A 20,541-nucleotide genomic window follows, 5' to 3' on the forward strand; every position below is an offset into this window, starting at 1 on the left:
ACAGCCCCGAAATGAAGCGAAATGACATGAAATGCAAGGAAATGTCCCGAAATGCGACATTAGGCACCCGAAATGGCCTATAGCTATGCCAAACATGTACAATATGGACATGAAATGCAAAGACAGAAGCTAGACAGTCCCAAAAGATTTACTTTCACAGTTATAAACATGGCCAAACAGCAAGTATAAGTAAGGGAAAAATAGCATGCAAGAATAGGGGCCAAAAGAGGGGTAATGAGGCAAGTGGTATAAGAAAAACTCAAACTGAAAAATTTCCTTCTACAACACTGAATATGGACCAAAAATATGAACATTTACAGTATATGGCAGACCTCAAATCAGTATACAAACATGCTAAAAATGTGATGCAAAACGAGGCTCAAAAGGTGCTATAACATGAAGTATATAAAATAATCACCAAACAGAAAAAAAATTGTGAATGAAACATGAAGTATAGGCCAAAATAAGACCACTTTTAGTTCGAACCAAGGTCCAAAAACAGAAGCAAAGAGGGCTACTAATTTATGCAAAAATAGGGGCCAAATAGGGGATATAACTACAAGTGACATATGGAAACACCAAACAAGGTTGAGCCCTTCTCCAATGTTGAAGAGGGGCTCAAAATAAGCCTTATATCAGTTTATAACATGCTCAAAAACAGATTGCTCATGGGCCAAAGATAGCATGCAAAATCATGACATACAAGATGATCAATGAAGCAAGTGTATTATGGAGGGCTCAAACAATGTTGAGCCCTTAATGAGAAGTGAAGATGAGCTCAAAATATGGTCCTTTTCAGTTAGGGCCGAAGCTTGAAACCAAAAAGAAATGAGGCTTAGAAATAGATCAAGGAAAAGGGTCAAAAGGATCAAAGTGTAACTTACCCTTGAAGATCCAAGCTTTTGTTGCTTCTTGGGTTGATTTGCAGCTTCTTTAGCCTTCAAGAATCCTCCCTTGTTGCTGGAAATGAGATGGTGGTGGTAGAGCTTGGTGGTGTAGAAGGAATGATGGTTAGGGGGTTAGGGTTTTTTGGAGAATTGAGAGAGAAGAAGATGGAGATGGCTATGGAGCTTTGAAGGATAATTTTTCTAACCCTTGTAGAGGAGGCCATCAGCTAGTTAAAAGGGCCAAAAGGGGGTGTAAAAGGTGGGGAAGATGGAGAGGAAAACTCCCCCTCAAAATATCCCCCGGATACAGAAAATATCTAGGGGATATTGCCTAACAGCTGGAAAGTGCACAGTGCGAGGAACACGGCCGGCCTCTCACTTTTGCTGGAGGTGGCCGGCCGGCCACACCCCCTAGCCGGCCGGCTAGGGGTCAAAAGGGTCAAGGAGCTTTTCTGGCCGGCCAGATATTGGAGAGGTACCCCTATGTGTGTACAACACAACCATGTAGTTGAAATTCCAAGAAAGTGGGCCCAAGGGGTTCAACAATGGCTCGGAAAGAGGGGGTCAAAAGGGTCAAGTTGACTTACTGGCCGGCCATGAACTTTTAGGGGCCTCTCAGATGTGTAGATCACAGATATGTGGTTGAAAGTTCAAGAAAAAAGGTCCAAGGGGTTCAACATTAGCCCGGAAGAAAGGGGTCAAAAGGGTCAGGTGACCTTAATGGCCGGCCATGAAATTTTAGGGGCCTCTCAGATGTGTAGATCACAGATATGTGGTTGAAAGTTGGCAACACTAGCTCCAAGGTATTCAACATTAGCCCGGAAGTGCGAAAAACGGGCGCCGGGAGGCTCCGGAAGAGAAATAACTGGTTGCTGCAACAATTGCTGGCCTCCCACCCTTCAGTGACCTTCCCTGTGATAAAACAGAGGTACCTGCCAAAAATGAACGAAAATCGTTGCAATAGGAGATGGTTAAGCGGTCCCGAACCGAGGCACACGGCCTGACGGCTCTGAAAACCGGGAACCGGACTCCGAAATGGGCAAAATGGCCTACGGCCACCAAATGTAGCCTACGGACATTGAGAGATGGTCTACGGGACCTCTCCCTCCCCTCAGGAAATGAAACAGAGAAAACCGAGTCTGGTTCGCAAACCGAGACAAGGCACATAAGAAGGTTCGGAAGTCCGGAGGCAGGGCTCACGGCCGCGACTCTAAAACTTCTGAACGAGCATATTATGCAACATCACCTAACGCTCAACTGGTGACGTCTGAGTCTTAAGGTCGGTCAAAAATGGGGTGTCTACACAGAGTCGCCACCTAAATGTTTTATTTTTGGGAAATTTAGGAAATCCTGACTTGTTGCCTAAGGCCACATGTCCGCCATCACCAAAGTTGTCTCGGCTCGAGAACTTGGGTACGATTGGGGAAGGTCAGCTATGAGCACCGCCGCTCGCCCGATCAAAGATCGACTACTACTAAACATGATATTTTGTTTTGAAAACATATGTGTTCTTATTCCAGTTAATTAACTAGAATTTAATATGTGATGCGCACAACACACAAGTATAGACTAGATCGCCAAATTTGGAACAAAGCATCGCATATCTGTTTTGTTTGGAAAATGGTTTAAGGTGTGCTACTCGCAAGTAGGCTAAAACACGGGTTTCGACGAATTATTCCAATTCAAGCAACCCATCCTTCACCCACAGGCATTCAGGCAGTAAATCAACTAACCAATTAGCCTCATGGCAAGCATTCTTTCATGTTAACACTCACACGCATGCAAGGATACTAAAGCATAAAAGCTTACCTAGTACCCCAACCCAAAACAAGAAACTAGTTAGTAATCATGCATGATCCTAGTTCATGTTTAGCAACGGCTAATGCAACGCATGCAAAATGCAACTAAGATAGGCTTGGCTACCCTAAGAATGGCATGTGAAATGTGACAACTCGATACACGTATTCAAGTTGGAATTGAAACACAAAGCAGTTAGCATGATGCGCCGAACCTGGTGCATGCAAAACAGATGAATGATGCAAACATGCGAGAATAAGTATGCTAATTGAAACATGTCCTAAACTAACCATCAAAAGCTAGTAAATAAAAGGGAAAAAGACGTGGGGTTGGAAGACATTCACACACGTACGCACACTTATTACAAATTCGCCCTCTCGACGGAGGGTCTGAAAGAATAATACAAACCAAATGAATAATTAACTACTCTAGCTAATTAATTATTACAGACCCTTAATTAATTAACAAATCAATTACAAAATAAACTAAGTATAAAATTAAAGAGGCCGCCGCAGCTCTGCCTCGAAATGATTGGATGATGCATGCTCGATTCGCCTTGCTTGGAAACCCATTGCCATGCCTCGATTGCCTCTGTTTGCACTGTTTTGCACCTCTGATAATTGTGAAAATTCTTTGGATGCTTCTGAATTACTCCTTGATCATTATGGGATATCACCGGCCGAGATATCTGACCACTGGCTATGGAAATATGGTAACCGACTAGAAGTTGGTCCACCGGCTGAAATTTTGTTGTCAGTCGGCACTGAAGATTGCCGACCGGCCATTTCTTCCTGCAGAATACTAGTTTTGCTGCAATAGAGGACAGACAGTGCATGGCAAGGTATTTTCAAGGCAATGTGTGCATAGCCACTCTCCCTATCATGCAATGAACTCAAGGGAGCATGGCTCTCTGTCCTCGGGCCACCAATCACGCATTTCAATGCATGATGGCCAAAGGTGCCAAGTTTGCAAATCAATATAAAATGAATGCAACGAAAACAAATGAATGCTACACACTCTATCATGTTAGGATCAAGAGTGTCGGCGACCGAGGATTGAGGCGTATTTCGTCACTTTAAGTACGAACACACCTCATACCTCATGTTTGGTTTGACACCCCAAACCAAACACAATGCAATGCATGTATACAATATGGCTCAAATATGCAAAATGGTTCGAGTATGCAATATGGGGCTAAGTCAGCAAAGCATGCCAAATGCGATGCAACCTAAACATGCAAATGTACAATGTGCTAAGCATGCAAGATGCAATGGAATACGATCTAACATGTAAGCTAAGCTAATGTAACAAGAACATGCAAACATGATATAATGCAAGCATATAACGAGATGCAACATGATGCAACATACCAAACATGCAACTATGTACAAGGATGGACTTAAACCGAAATGGGAGGACCTCAGCTAATCCCAAAACAGTGGCTAAAATACCAAAAATAAGGCACCAAAATGCGAGATAAACATGCACACATGTTGGTCCATCAATTAGGCCACAATGCACAACCTTCAAACATGAGCGAGATGTGATAAATATGAGGATATGGCATTACAATAAACTCTGAAATCACATAAAGAATGATGCCAAATCGACTACACAATGCAAACATGGCATGTTAATGGAGTTAAAGCTCAAAGCTAGCTACGAGACTTGAACCATGACTATGTCAACCAAGCCCCAAATGGTCAAAGCGACTCAAAACAGTCCCGAGGCAGACCAAAATGAATATGGAACAAAGCCAAAACATGCTATAAAGAAGGGCGCAAAACAAGATGCATACAAGGCCCAAAAGGGCAAGTGCACTACACCTCTTACAACCGAACATGACATGACTTAGGCAAATAAAATCAAAGTTATAATACGCCAAAACAAACCCCAAAACCCAATGAGAAGGTCTTTCAAAGACCAAATCATGGAGGCACATGCAATGGTCCAAATAAGGAGTATGAAACAACAACTCTCCAAAGCATAGAATAGGTGATAAATGCAAGTGTATGGCCACGAAACATGGACTGAAATACGATGGCAAGTGATGCCAAATCACTGAAATAACTCAAATGAAGCATGCTAACGACTCATACACCCGAAGCCAACAAGCTAGAATGCAAAGAGGCTATATAAAGCATGGAAAGCATGACCAAATTGACACCAAATAGAACTTAAACACGTTAAAACATGACTAAAAACTTCACAAATCTAAGTCAAAACATGCAAGCATGGTGGTCTAAATGCGTGATGCATTTCTAAGCAAAATAGAGGAATGCAAGGCAAGTGTATGGTGCATGCAAGGGGTCAACAAACCAACCTAAAACAGAGGTAAACCATGACCAAATATCACTAAATACCCACTAAGATGGAGCCAAAATCGACTAAGCATGCATGCTACCCTTATGAGCCAAAAACACAAGCATGTGAGACACAAAGGGAGAGGGGTGTCCCTCCCCTATACAAGACCTCAAAACCACTTCACCACCACTGAAAATCCTCTGGATTTCAGTGGTGAGAAGGCCAATACACGAAAGTTTCAAAGCTTAACAAAGAAGGCACAAAAAGAGGCCAAACAAGGCCTAAGAAGGGGAGGACGACCCCCAACACCAAAATGGCCTCAAACAAACATCTTAAGCATGAAAATGCAGAACTTTTATCAGTTATACACTAAGCTCAAAACAGCATGCAAGATAGGCTAAAAGCTAGTGCAAAAAAGGGAAATATAAAGCAATAGTGCTCACCCTTGAAGAACACTTCAAGAACAGCAACCCCAGCTCCTGCCTCTAATCAAAATCAACTTAAAAACTCTTAAACCAGTCCCTCAACACCTCAATAACCGAAGTATGGTGTAACACTAGGTGCCTTAGTGCAAAAATAGGAACAAAAACACACTTTTGAACACTAATACACACACAATCTAGAGAGGGGGGGAGATATAGAGAGAGAGTGGCATGTGTGATATATATCTCTAATATATATCTCTGATTTTTTGTTCAACCCCTCTAAAAGAGGAGGGGGGCCCTCTTTTATAGAACAAAAAGGGCCTAAGCTTCTTGGAGAAGCCAAGACAAAGGGTTCAAGCTTCCTCAAGAAGCTAGAACAAAGGTTCAAGCTTCTTGGGGAAACTAAGGCAAAGGTCCAAGCTTCTTGGGGAAGCTGAGGCAAAGGGTTCAAGCTTCCTCAAGAAGCTAGAGCAAAAGGGTACAAAGGGTGCGAATCCTCAATACACATGTATAGAGGATAGGTATGTGTGCTCCAGCTGGCACAGCTGGCATGAAAAATGCCTGAAAAAGGCAAAAAAGAAGCCTCGGCCAGAAAATATGACCGATTGACCAAACAAACGGCCGGCCGACCTGCAACAATGCCGACCTTCCTCACCAATGGCTGGTAGCAACAAAACAGGGCCGGTGGCCTCAAGCCAAGGCCGGTGAGGTGTGGGGATGACCAACAAGCCATTCTCTGCCCTTAGAAGCAAAAACAAACAAGTTCTTGGTCCACGACCAAGCACAAAACAGGCAAGTTAAGAGATCCTAAGGCAAGGCGCGCGGCCGAGACCTTCGGGAACTCAAAACGAACACGAACATGGATGATCATCAAGTGTTCAAACGATGACGTCCAAGTTTTGAGGACGGTCAAAAATGGGGTGTCTACAGTTGCCCCTCTTTGATAGAACTCGAAAGTTATAAAAATGACGAGAGTGAGTGTCAAAGCCCGGAGATGACCCATTTTTAACAAGGCCGAAGACTTAGACAAAGCATACAAGCTACAGATAAAGATATGCGCCCGAAGGCAGGGGCAAAATGCAAGAACAATGCACAAAGCCGAACATAACTTATGATTATCCAAAGAAAGTCATAACGAAGCAAATACATAGAATAAATGCAACAGTTTTAAGCAAGCCAAAAACCAAACTACATTATAATGCAAAAAGGATGTAAGAGAATTATGTAATTCTCGCCACATTTTACACGGAGAATATAATACCTGTGCGGTTCGTCTGGTCGTGCCAGCTTCAAATGAACCGTACATACAATATCGTTCCTGTCCGGTTCGTCTGGTCGTGCCAGCCTCAAATGAACAGTACATACAATATCGTGCCTGAAAAAGAAAGAGAACTTAACAGGTACAATATCATTAGATACATGCATAGCAATGCAAGTGAAAAGTGCATGACAACGCAAACGAAGGGGTGCATGACAATGCGGGTAAGAGAGGTGCATAACAACGCGACCCGAGTGTGTGCATAACAATGCGATTTGAAACAAGCATAACAATGCTATGAAGGCACAAACACATATAAGTAAAGTACACGTGACAACGTGTACAATGTGTGGAGGTGAGGAAGAGTATACACATGTAAGTAAAGCACATGCGACAACATGTACAATGTGTAAAAGCGAAGAATAAAATGTACACATGTAAGTAAAGCACATGCGACAACATGTACAATGTGTAAGGCAATTGTGAAGATAAGTATGAACACATGTAAGTAAAGCACATGCGACAACATGTACAATGTGTAAGGCAATTGATAAGTATACACATGTAAGTAAAGCACGCGCGACAACGCATGCAATGTGTGAAAATGAAGGAACTTGAACACATATAAGTAAAGCACACGTGACAACGCAAGCAATGTGTATAGGAATTTGAACATATATAAGTAAAGCACACGGGACAACGCATGCAATGTGTATAAAAGAAACTTGAACACATATAAGTAAAGCAATACGCGACAACGCATGCAATGTGTATAGCAGGAACTTGAACACATATAAGTAAAGCAATACGCGACAATGCATGCAATGTGTATAATGAGGGACTTGAAATGTACACATGTAAGTAAGCACATGCGATAACATGTACAATGCGTATAAAAGAAACTCGAACACATATAAGTAAAGTTCATGCGACAACGCATACAATGTGTATGATGAGGAACTTGAACACATATAAGTAAAGCAATACGCGACAACGCATGCAATGTGTATGGCAGGAATGAAATGTACACATGTAAGTAAAGCACATGCGATAACATGTACAATGTGTGAAAATAAAGGAACTAGAACACATATAAGTAAAGCACACGCGACAACGTGAGCAATGTGTAAAGGAATTTGAACACATATAAGTAAAGCAATATGCGATGACGCATGCAATGTGTATAAAAGAAACTTAAAGAGGTGTATAAACACATGTAAGTAAAGCATACGTGGAAACGTACGCAATGTGTAAAGCAATGCGAAAAGGGTGGATATTTAACTAAAGCATGGTAAAGACATGCTACTCATGATGTTGAGACGCAAATTCAAAACAATACGAGGCAGCGCTCAACGCAAGACGCGTAATGAGCGTGCTCTATTAAAGCCAAAACGAAGCAACATAATACAACATAATTGAAGCGATTTGTGGAACTCGCAGGATACAAAAAGGATACGAGAAAGGATACTCCTCACAAGTATCGAGTGTTGCTCATAGAAGACACGGTCTGAGGTCAACACGAAGATCTATTAAGGTTTCAAGAGTGCAATTCCTTGCACTGTCCTGAGTAATGAAGGTGCCAAACCACATAATTAGCCTGAACAAGGGCGTGGGAGGTGTAGCAACCACAAAGGGGAGGCCACCCGTATTAATCCAAACATTCTGCTGCCCTTCTTCCCTTTTGTTTTACTTTTCTTTTTACTGGTAGTTTAAGCACATTGCACTGTCTCAGGCAAGTTTTACTTTCTCAAAACTATGTATTTTTTGCAAAAGACATGATGGAAATGAAACAGTTATTTTGTTCAAAAAGTGTTACATCGCATGCATCGCATCGCACCACATTACATTACAATGTAAATGCAATTTGAACCCTTGTTTGAAAAGTAAGCACTTGCAACGTAATAATCAGGTAGTGAACCGAGTAAGGACAAAAAGAACTCGATAATCAAAACAAAGAGCTCGATAAGCTAAAAAACTATAAATACAACTCAATAAGCAAAGCAAAGACTTAAAGGATGTAAAATAAAACTCGATAAGCAGATGTACAACAACTCAATAAACAAGCCGAAGTAACAGGTGTTAGTTCATAAAATATCATCAGAAGGCATTAAAAACGGTGTCAATCACCAGTTTTTCATCATGCTTAACACTTATTCGGCTTAGAGCACAATTAGAGGCCATCGGCCAAAGGGAGACATCACCGGCCGAAATTAATGGTAATCGGCCAATATTTTAGCCAATCAACCAAAATAAATGGTCGTTCGGCACAACTTTTGGTCGACCGGCCAAAAATGGTAAGGACCTCCAGAATGTTGACACCTGTCTTCCACTCAACACCTTATCCTCTACAAAAGCCCCAGCCTCGTAGTTTTCCTTATTTCAACACTGGTTTACACCAAATAGAGGAGTTTCTTACCCAAAATCTCACAACTTGGATTGCCAACTTAGATGGCTCGGAAAAGCTGAATTTCCGAGGCTTTGGCATAAATGCACTATTCATGCTGAGTCGCACTCCGCTACACTTTCCATTTCTCCATGTCGCGGCAAGGTTTTGGAATCCGGTAACACATGTCTTTAGCTTTGGCGGGCAAGAGGTGTGTTCTACCTTCGAAGATTTCCAAGCTTTGATGGAATCCGAGCGCAACGAAAAAATCTTGCCCTAACTTCGCTTCGGCCACGCCCAAGCCTTAGGGCGAATGTGTGGACTCACTATGCACGACGCTCGATCTTTGATTTGTGACAAAATACTGGACGTTCCGAGTTTAATTTGTCGGTTTTCCAATGCCGGTGACCGCAGTGACCATCATTGACAAGGTTTTTGGCAACACGCCCTTTGTTTGTGCATGCTATCTCATTTCTTGCTTGCCTCAGGCTCCGGAGAATCTAGTGTCCGGTTGATCGAGGTTGCTCAAAGCTTAAAGGAGGGCAAAAGCTGCATTGCTATGTCTTTGGCCGAGACATTGATGGGTTTGGATGCTTTTCATCGCCAAGAGATGACCAGATTTGCGAGGAGTCCGCTACTGCTGCAGGTAATGTTTTCCACCCTTTTCTCACATATATATTGCTTACATCACTCGGCCCTCAGGCTCAGTTTTTTCTTACAAAGCCCTTTTCTCACTTTTCTCTCATCGTACATCTCTCTATTATTTAATCTCTCATTTTTCATCCGTCCCCAGGTGTGGTTAATGGATAAGTTGCAAGTTGTGGACTTTTGCCCAGCGTACTCAGCTCGCGGCTACTTCTTCCGACGTCGTCTAGTTGACGCCCTAGATGAGGGATGGTGGTTCGACTGGATGTGTAATTTGTCCGCAGTCCGTATTGCTTGGCGGTGTCCCTGGCTCAACCTGCCACCAATGAGCTATAGCATGTCCTGGCAGACCGGGATTCAATTGATTAGCTTGACTCACTGTGTATTCTACTTCCTATTCCAATTCCAGTGCCAGTTCGGCCATGATCAGACTTGCCCGACAGAGGAGATGGAGTATCCAGCCGTGTTCCCGGTCCGAGGTGCGCAGCTTGCTCGGCATACCGCAGCATGGAGGACTAGAGAACTCCTGGACCCCGCTCTCACTTTCAGTTGCACCTTGTCTGATGAGTGCATAGATTGGCTTAATGAAGAGGCGCAGATTGGGCCCAGCTTGGCATTAGAGGCTTCGACCGGTTCTGGGAGGGGGCGCAGGAACACCTGACTCATCTATGCCCCAGATTTATTTGCTTTAATCAGAACTTTCAAGTTTTCTTTATGAATGTAATGAAAAGAAACTTCAATTTGTATGCAAGAGCAAGAGAACTCTGTATTGAAATCAATAAAATTGAAGGTTGTGGGTACTGAAAATTTTCCGTTTGGTCCAAAAATGGTCTAAGTTGTAAAAGATTAATTTGAGAAAAATCAACTTTTATTAAAACTTTTCAAAACCATTTTCGATATGGATCAGAACTAGACACACCTAAGATCTGTCACTGAGATGCTCGACCCCGGATCCCAACAACTGGAAAGTTGCCCCTAGTCTAAGTAGTACTGTACCGGAGATCACAACCGAGCTTTTGAATGCTGAATAGACAAAGATGACCGAGATGGTCAAATGGACAAAGTTGATCGGGGGAAAGTTTATGGCTAAACTTCAGGATGAAGTTGCCTACGTATCCCAAAGATGGGAATCAAGCCTTACGTAGTTCGGCTCAGGTTCACTCGTGTATTGACCCTCACCTTTTACGCTCCAACTTTTTCCAAGGCCGCCCTTTGCGGGTTTTCAACCTTGCGAGCTCAGTTTTTATAATTTCAAAATTTTTTATGCTCTAACTTTTGCCTAGGTCGCCTTTTCGGGTTTTCAGTCTAGCGAGCCTCTCAAGGGTAATATTTCTTCAACTTGTCCATGTTGATCGGTTGTGAGAACTCTAGGCCATCTAGGTCTATCAGAACGATAGCTCCTCCCGACCAAATAGACTTAATGATGTAGGGACCAGTCCAATTGGGTTTGAACTTGCCCCTAGGGTCATGGATGGGGGCTCGGTTGTCTTTGAGCACCAAATCTCCTTCTTTCAAATTCCAGGACTTAACCTTCCTGTTGAAAGCCCTGGCAATTCTGCACTGATAACCTTGAACATGGTACAGTGCTTTCAGTCTTCTTTCATCAAAGAGCATAAGTTCCTCAAATCTGCTCTGTTGCCAATCTGCTTCGGCTATCTGACACTCAGCCAGTACTCATAATGACAGAACCTCAATTTCGATAGGTAGAATGGCCTCCATCCCATAAACCAATGAATACGGAGTCGCTCCAGTAGATGTTCTAATTGAAGTCCGGTAGCCCCACAGAGCAAATGGCAGCTTATCTGGCCAGTCTCGATAGGTTTCCACCATCTTCTGTAAAATGTGTTTGATGTTCTTGTTGGCGGCCTCAACTGCTCCATTGGTCTGCGGCCGGTATGTAGACGACTTATGAAAAGCCACGTTGTATTTCTCCAACAATTCAATCACTTCTTTCTTGAAGTGGGAACCGTTATCTGAAATAATCTCGTTTGGGACCCCGTAGCGACAGATGATGTTGTTCCAGATGAACTTCGTGACATGTGAAGCCTTCAACACTGCATAAGATTGGTCCTCAACCCACTTTGTGAAGTAGTCTATCACGACTAGAATGAACTCATGCCCATTGGACCCCTTCGGAGTGACAGTCTCGATCACATCGATTCCCCAAACTGAAAATGGCCATGGTGAAGTCATATTGTACAGCTACAACGGCGGGATGTTCATACGGTTTGCATGGATCTGACATTTGTGGCATCGCCGAACAAAATCGATACAATCCTCCACCATGGTGGACCAGTAGTAACCCTGTCTGAGGATCTTTCGTGCTAGCATCACCCCGTTCATGTGTGCTCCACACTCTCCTCCATGGATGGCCTCCATCAGGCGCTTCAATTCTTCGGCATCAACACACAGCTTATGCATCCCCAGATGACCCCTCTTATACAATTTACCCCCGCAGATGATGAACTAAACGGCTATTCTTCTGATTGTCCTTTTATCCTTGGCATTTGCCCCTGGTGGATACACCTCTTTTTCCAAGAAGTTCCAGACATCGTAGTACCAAGGGTTCTCATCTTGAACCTCATCTATGGCAACAATCGACTCGTAGGCTGGCGCAAATTTCTGGTCAATGATGATCGGACACATCTGGACTCCAAAAGAGATGTCTATCATGGAAGATAGAGTTGCTAGTGAATCTGCGAACCTGTTGTTTTCTCTTAACAGATGAGCAAAGTTTAGTTTCTCGAACTGAGGAATTAACAAGTCCAAGGTCTGGTGATACATTATCATCTTTTCTTCTTTGACTTTCCAATCTCCTTTTGCTTGAGATATAACAAGGTTCGAGTCCCCGATGACGTCCAACCATCTTGCCCCTAGTTCCAGGGCTGCTTCTAAACCAGCAATGCATGCTTCGTATTCTGCTTCATTGTTTGAGACTTTGAACCAGAGTTTGAAGGCTAGAGGGATGCGGAAATTGTTGGGTGCTATTAGCAACACTCTTATCCCATACCCGTATTGATTTGACGCTCCGTCAAAGTACATCGTCCAAGTTTCGTCTTCGATATGCAAAATGGCCTCATTTGGGAATAAGTGCTTAACCGCTTCACCTCCTTCCACTGGATGATTGGCTAAGAACTCCGCTACCACTCTTCCCTTGACTGACTTGCACGTCACATATTTCAGGTCGAATTCAGAAAGCAAAAGCAACCACCGAGCTAGCCTACCCGTAAGTGTTGGTTTCTCGAAGAGATATTTGATGGGATCTAATCTTGAAACCAACATTATAGAGTGAGCTAATAGGTAGTGCCGCAGCTTCCTGGTAGCCCATACCAAGGCTAAGCAAGCCTTTTCCAACGGTGTGTAGCGGGTTTCATACTCTAGCATCTTCTTGCTCAGATAGTAGATAGCCCTCTCTACCTTGTCCTCAGACTCTTGTACGAGCATGCAGCCCATTGTAGTCTTAGTTACTGAAAGATACAAAATCAACGGTTTTCCCGGCTCGGGCGGTGACAACACGAGCGGTTTCTGTAAGTATTCTTTGATCTGTTCAAAAGCAGCTTGGCATCGGCCGTCCCATTGGAACTTCTTTCCTTTCTTCAGGAGACCAAAAAATGGTTCACAAGTCAAGGTTAATTTTGAGATAAACCGTCTTATGAATTGTACTTTACCCAGAAAGCCTCGCACCTCCTTTTCCGTCCTTGGTGGTGGCATTTCTAAGATGGCCCTAATTTTGGAAGGGCCGACTTCAATACCTCTCTGTGTAATCAGAAACCCCAGCATTTTCCCTGCTGTAACACCGAAAGTACACTTCTGAGGATTCAGCCGCAACCGAAATTCTCTGATCCTTTGGAAGAACTTTTGCAAAGTGGCGTAGTGGCCCTCTCTTTCTTTGGACTTGACAATCATGTCGTCCACATACACTTCAACCTCTTTGTGGATCATGTCGTGCAATATTGTGGTCGCGGCCCGTTGATATGTAGCTTCAGCGTTCTTCAACCCAAATGGCATCACCCTATAACAGTAAGTCCCCCACGGGGTGGTGAAAGTAGTCTTCTCCCGGTCTTCAGGTGACATCACTATCTGATTATAGCCCGAGAATCCATCCATGAACAAAAGCAAAGCATGCCCCGCTGTGAAGTCCACTAGCTCATCAATATGCGGTAAGGGAAAGTCATTCTTCGGACTGGCTCTATTCAAATCCCTGAAATCCACGCATACTCGGATCTTGCCATCCTTCTTTGGCACTGGAACGATGTTGGCCAACCAAGTTGGGTATTCAAATACCAGCAGGAACCCTGCGTCAATTTGCTTGGTGACCACTTCTTTAATCTTGAGGGCCCAGTCCGGGCGGATCCTTCTGAGTTTCTGTTTAACGGGTCGGGCCTCTGGGTCAAGAGAGATCTGGTGCTGTACAATCTCAGGATTGATTCCAGGCATGTCTTCGTAGGACCACGCGAAAATATCTTTGAAATCTTTTAATAAAGCGATTAAGCACTCGCGTTCCTCCGAAGACAACGTGGGCCCAATCTGGACCAGCCGCGGGTCCTCCTCAGTACCAACATTAATAGTAGTGATTTCATCAACTAAAGGTTTAACAAATCTTTCCTGCTCTTGATCAATTAAGCGTTGCAAAACCGGAGGAATTTTTTCCTCGTCATTTTCATCAAAATTTTGAAAGTCCTGATTAATACAATAAATCAAGGGCACAGAAAAGTACTCAGAAACCACATCCATTCCATTCTCATTAAGCATACCCAAATCGTCTGATTCTTCTGTTACAACAGACTCAAAAGAGAAAGAAAAAGACGACCTAGGCAAGACTGTGGCATCCGGGTTATCACTCCCAGGAATACCGAACTCAGACTCAGTCGAGCTGGAACCTGATTCTGACTCGATAGACTATGTGGAATCAGATTCTGGCTCACTACCTGACCTAGTGCTGCTTGATAAAAATCCCTCCTCGTACTGCCAGATGAGAGAGGGTGTGATGGATGCATTCAAAATGTTTGATGGTAGGCCCGCAGCCGTTTCATTCCCAATCATGGACACCGAGAAGTTATCCCCCAAGCACTTCTGTACGATCGGAGGATCTGAAAGTAGACAAGCTAGTGTTACCCCCATTTCAATTTCAGCGCTCTCGGAATCCACATTTTTACTCTGCTCAACCTCAGCTGATGGGTCTGTCTCCTCCTCGGCAACACCATCCCTGGATAACTACAGGTCGAAGAAGATCTCAAAACCTGGCACGCGCTTCCTCTCCTCATTCAACCATGGCTCTGGAAAGCCGCAGAATGGAAAATCCTCCTTCTCCCGGACGAAGCGTCCGTTCAGGGTACCCTGAATGGGTCGGTGCATTAACTCATATGGCTTCCCCTCTTTCTTTGCTCTGGCTCTTCCAGCTATTTCTTTGCCTTTCCTCACCCAATCCTCTTTGGTGGGCAGATAACCCAAGCCAAAGGTATGCGGGTTGTGCGGCACTTCGGCCGATACTGCGATGTCTTTCCGGCCACTCTTTCCCAATCCCATCTCGGGGATGTGTTGAAGCTTGTTCATGAGGTATATTGATTGCGCACTGACATACACCCCCTCATCAACAGCCAAGATGTTTTTCACGACTCAAGCCTCAGCCAGAGTAAACTCCGATAAGAACACATCCTCTGTGCCGTGCTCGATTTCCAAAACTGGTATAGACGCTTCCGGTGGCGGATGGATTGATGAATTCCCGAAAACAATAGCCACCTTCTTCCCGTGGGGGTATTTCAACATCTAGTGCAAGGTGGAAGAGACTGCCTTTACCTGGTGCAGCCATGGTCACCCCAAAAGTAGGTTAAAGGTTGTGGGAACGTCCAAGACATGGAAATCGATCTCGTGTTGTCCTGGACCAACCTGGGTCTGAATTTTGACAGTCCTCATCACCTCCCTGCTCGTGTTATCATACGCCCGAATCACCTGGGCAGTTGGCACGAAGTCCACGGGCTTTAACTCGATTGCATATGCCGTCCTCGACGGGCACACATTAATGGCAGATCCCGTGTCGACAAGAACCACCGGTACCCACTTGCCTCTATATTCCACAGAGATGTAAAAAGGTTTGTTGTGATTTGCGCCCTCAGGCAGTAGTTCTTTGTTAGAAAAGGTCAACGTCGGGGAACCTCCTCCCGAAAAAACCAATCCAACTAGCTACTCTGGCGTGGTGTCTATCGAGAGTTTGGCCTTGTCCATGGCTGAAAGGATGGCTTGTCTATATACTCGAGAAGCCATAAGCAGTCCCCAGATGGAGATGTCTACTTGTATCTTTTTCAACTGTTTCAACACAGCCTCTTCTTCGAGTTGCTTCTCTTTCTATTTATCTGCCTCCTTGTCCTTCCCGAACGCCTCTGGCTGATCTAGGTGTGGGGGTTTGAAATACCGCCCGCTCCTAGTCATATGGTCGACTTCGCCGATATACCAGGTATCAACCGGTTGATTGTTCCCCCAGTCCTCATCCGTGTGGGCAAGACATAGATCATCGTCTTTCGACCACATTCCTTCGGCAGTCGACAGACACCTGTCCGGCTCCGGTATGACTGTCCTTGTACTTACGGTACCTTCCGTCCATGTGTTCGCAGCACCATCTGTTCTTGTACACTCAGCACTTTCAGTCCCGACAGGGGCCTTGGCTTTTCTGGCTCTTTCAGTGTCTTTGATTCCTTCCGGTTCTAACTGCGTCAATACAGTCTGCTGTTCAGAATTCCCTGTATTCAAAATGCCTAAATCCTAAGTGAAATTCTTGGCGCCGGCGCTCTCCGGCGATGCATTTTGGTCCTCGGCCCTTCCGGCCACAAGTGATCAAGCCCTGTCCCGGTTGAGATTCCTCAATAACATCTGGTTGGTCATCAAACCACCCCGTAACCTCTGTTGACTTATTAAAACCAAACCAGTTGACTGTTGAGTCTTGTCTTTTGAAAAACTGAAGGTTGGCCATGTCCTCTTCTAAAGCTGCTAAGTCGTCTATCCTCTGATCAGATTCATCCCCTTGTAGCACACAAATTTCTCCCCCTATCGGTAATTCCAGATTCGGTCTAGCTTGACCTGCTGACACAATGTAATCACTCGGATTATATACCTCCTCAGCAAAACTCCCAGATTTCTCCGATTCTGAACCAATAGCCCCATTTTCTTCTGAAATCATCCCTGTTCCACCTTCGATGATCACCACTATTGGTTTGGGTTGGGCTCGGGAGATGTCCAACATGCACAAGTCTGTGCTGTCAGGAAGGAACACCTCCAGCTTAGGTAGATGGAAAGGAGTGATGTATATACTAGGGTCGTATGTCGTAACCCCGGTCTGGATAAAGTTGATGAGTTTGGGGGGTGGAGCTTGGTTGTATGGTGAGAGAGGGTTGGTTGTGACACTGGGTTTCTCCGGAGGCACGATCACTCCATTATCAATGAGATCCTGAATCTCATGACATAATCGGAAGCACTGGTCGGTGTCATGACCGTGCTGTTGGTGAAACGAGTAATATTTGGCTGGGTTATGGGAGGGGGAAAGTTTCTCTGGCAATGGTTGCGGCTCTAGGGGCTTCAAGTGCCCTTTTCTGATTAAAACCCCTAGAGCTTTGGACAGGGACATATATAGTGGAGCGAAGGTTCTTTGGCTTTTGGGTGGGTGTCTGGCTATTTGCGAGCTACTACCGGATGCATCGGTGAATGGCGTAGCTGTAAGGGTTCTTAGGGTGTTGGTGGTGACCATGCTTACTTCCTGAGATCTGGTAGCTGCAGCACTGCTAGTGCCTGCATTCGTATTGTGGTTGTTAAAGGTTCTCCTGGGTTGCTCTCTGTCATTGTCAATCAAGCCCTGCTTCAAAGTATCCTCGATCTGTACTCCCATCTCATGTAGATCGGGAAAGGTGGGAAAGGGGAGAGCAATCATTTTCTGCATGAGCTTGGGTTGGAGATTGCACACAATCATCCGAATCTGATCTTTGTCTGTGGGCCTTGTGGTCATCATTGAGGCCTTGGCCCTCCATCTGGTTACGAACTCAGAAAAGCTCTCCTTAGGCTCCTGCCTGGTCGTCTCGAGATCTCGGGTTGTAATCTCGATTTGTGTATTATAGGAGTACTGAGCGACAAAAGCCTCGGCCATCTTATCCCAACTGCTTTTAACATCGTCTTCCAATTTTGCGTACTAGATGGCCGCCACACCCGACAGGGTCCGTCCAAATAAAGAAAGCTTCTGTAGTCTGGTGAGGCCCATTGGCCTTAGAACGTCTGAAAACAGCCACAGGTGCACCATGGGATCCCCGAATCCATCGAATCGGTCGATATGCGGCATCTTGAATCTGTCTGGCAGTGTCATGGCTGCGTCGGTATACCCATCCTCAATGTCCAGGACGGACTTCACACCCTAAGATTTCTTGAACAGCTTTTCAAGCTTGCTCACTTTTAATGCTGTGGGATCCGTCTCAAACTCAAAAGGGAAGTACGGTAGGTTGGTGGGTGTTTTGGATAGCTGGGGTAGAACTGGGGGCGGAGCTAGCCCTGTCGGAATGTCCGTCTCTCCCTGTACATTTGGTGCCTTCCCAGGTGTCGGAACTCCTAGTGGGAGAGGAGCTTGGTGCAAAGCATATGCTCCGGTTTGTTGTTGTAGTCGGGTAATTAGCTCTGCCTGTTGGGCCATGACAACGGCCTGCTATTTGGCAAATTCTGCTTGACGAACAGCGTCTTCCTGCATGGCTTTCATGCTCTCCTGGAGCTGACGTACCATGTCCCCCATCTCTGACATACTGCCCTGATTTATCTGAACTGCCGGTGTATCTGCCTCTATACTAGACTCGGAAATCCCAACCTGACTGTTCAAAGACCACTGATCTAGCAATCTCGGTACCGATGCACTGTGCCTCACTGACCTTCGTCTAGCAACTAGGGGTAAAGAATAGAACACTGGTTGTCCATCTACCAGATCCTCAGATTGATGGAGTCGGCGACCTTTAGTCCAGAGTGCTTGGGGAATATCCGCTTGGTCGGAAGCAATTGTGCTAAACTACCTAGCAAAAAGATAAATAAAGCAATAATAAGGAAATAAACAACCAGACAAATGGGCAGCATAACAGCGTAAATGAACACACAACACACAGTTGGGCATCACAACACACAGTTGATAAGCTGAATACACTGTTCTCAAACACTGATCAGTGTTCCCAAATTACTGCCCCCAAATCTGAATCTGATACCCGCAGATGACTGATTCCCAAAATACCGATACTAGTGCCCTCAGGCCTGATACCCAAACTTGTAAACTGATACGTGCGTTCCTGTAGAGACACACTCTAAAAGCACATAGCAAACAAGTGAGAGTCAAAACACCCCTATGTTGGGATAGGGTTTCCCTGTCCTATTTTGTTAGGAGCTAGGGTTTCACTACGCACGCAGTGGTTTCATACAACCTAGAATCGGGTAAGCAACCTGTCCTAATTTGGAATAGTCACTATGGATTCTGAATATGCACTAGGTCAAATGGTCAAAAAGGGTGCCCCGATAAAAGCCGGGGTTTGTATTCCCATCATGGCAAAGCCTGTAATCGGTCAGCCTTATGGCACACTTCTCAAAGCGAGCCTCTGACAAACCGTTCAGGAATAGCAGACGGCAAACACTGTGACTTAGGCGCACCAATGCAAATGCAATGCAAAGAAACACATAAGTGTAATCAAAACAAGATATCATGAGTTCGAGTCAAGTTCTCTAAATCCCCAAGAGAGTTTCCAGAAACTATAGACGCGCCTGTGGGCCTCATGCTACAGTTCGGACTCAAATAGTCACAGTTCTTAATCTGATCTCATAATGTGCGATGTGAGATTGATAAATCACCAAAGAGTCCAAATCCGGCAAAAAATAGATTTTTAGGAAGAAGTGCCAAACATGGACTGCTTTGCCAGATACAGAGTTGCCACCTAAATGTTTTATTTTTGGGAAATTTAGGAAATCCTGACTCGTTGCCTAAGGCCACATGTCCGTCATCACCAAAATTGCCTCGGCTTGGGAACTTGGATATGATTGGGGAAGGTCAGCTATGAGCACCCCCGCTCGCCCAATCAAAGATCGGCCACTACTAAACATGATATTTTGTTTTGAAAACATATGTGTTCTTATTCCAGTTAATTAGCTAGAATTTACTATGTGATGCGCACAACACACAAGTATAGACTAGATCGCCTAATTTGGAACAAAGCATCGCATATCCGTTTTGTTTGGAAAATGGTTTGAGGTGTGCTACTCGCAAGTAGGCTAAAACACGAGTTTCGACGAATTATTCCAATTCAAGCAACCCATCCTTCACCCACAGGCATTCAGGCAGTAAATCAACTAACCAATTAGCCTCATGGCAAGCATGCTTTCATGTTAACACTCACACGCATGCAAGGATACTAAAGCATAAAAGCTTACCTAGTACTCCAACCCAAAACAAGAAACTAGTTAGTAATCATGCATGATCCTGGTTCATGTTTAGCAATGGCTAATGCAACGCATGCAAAATGCAACTAAGATAGGCTCGGCTACCCTAAGAATGGCATGTGAAATGCGACAACTCGATACACGTATTCAAGTTGGAATTGAAACACAATGCAGTTTGCATGATGCGCCGAGCCCGGTGCATGCAAAACAGATGAATGATGCAAGCATGCGAGCATAAGTATGCTAATTGAAACATGTCCTAAACTAACCATCAAAAGCTAGTAAATAAAAGGGAAAAAGACGTGGGGTTGGAAGACATTCACACACGCACGCACACTTATTACAAATTCGCCCTCTCGACGGAGGGTCCGAAAGAATAATACAAACCAAATGAATAATTAACTACTC

The sequence above is a fragment of the Camellia sinensis genome, chromosome 3, assembly GCF_055761805.1.
Source record: "Camellia sinensis isolate YWXY chromosome 3, ASM5576180v1, whole genome shotgun sequence".
NCBI lineage: Eukaryota > Viridiplantae > Streptophyta > Magnoliopsida > Ericales > Theaceae > Camellia > Camellia sinensis.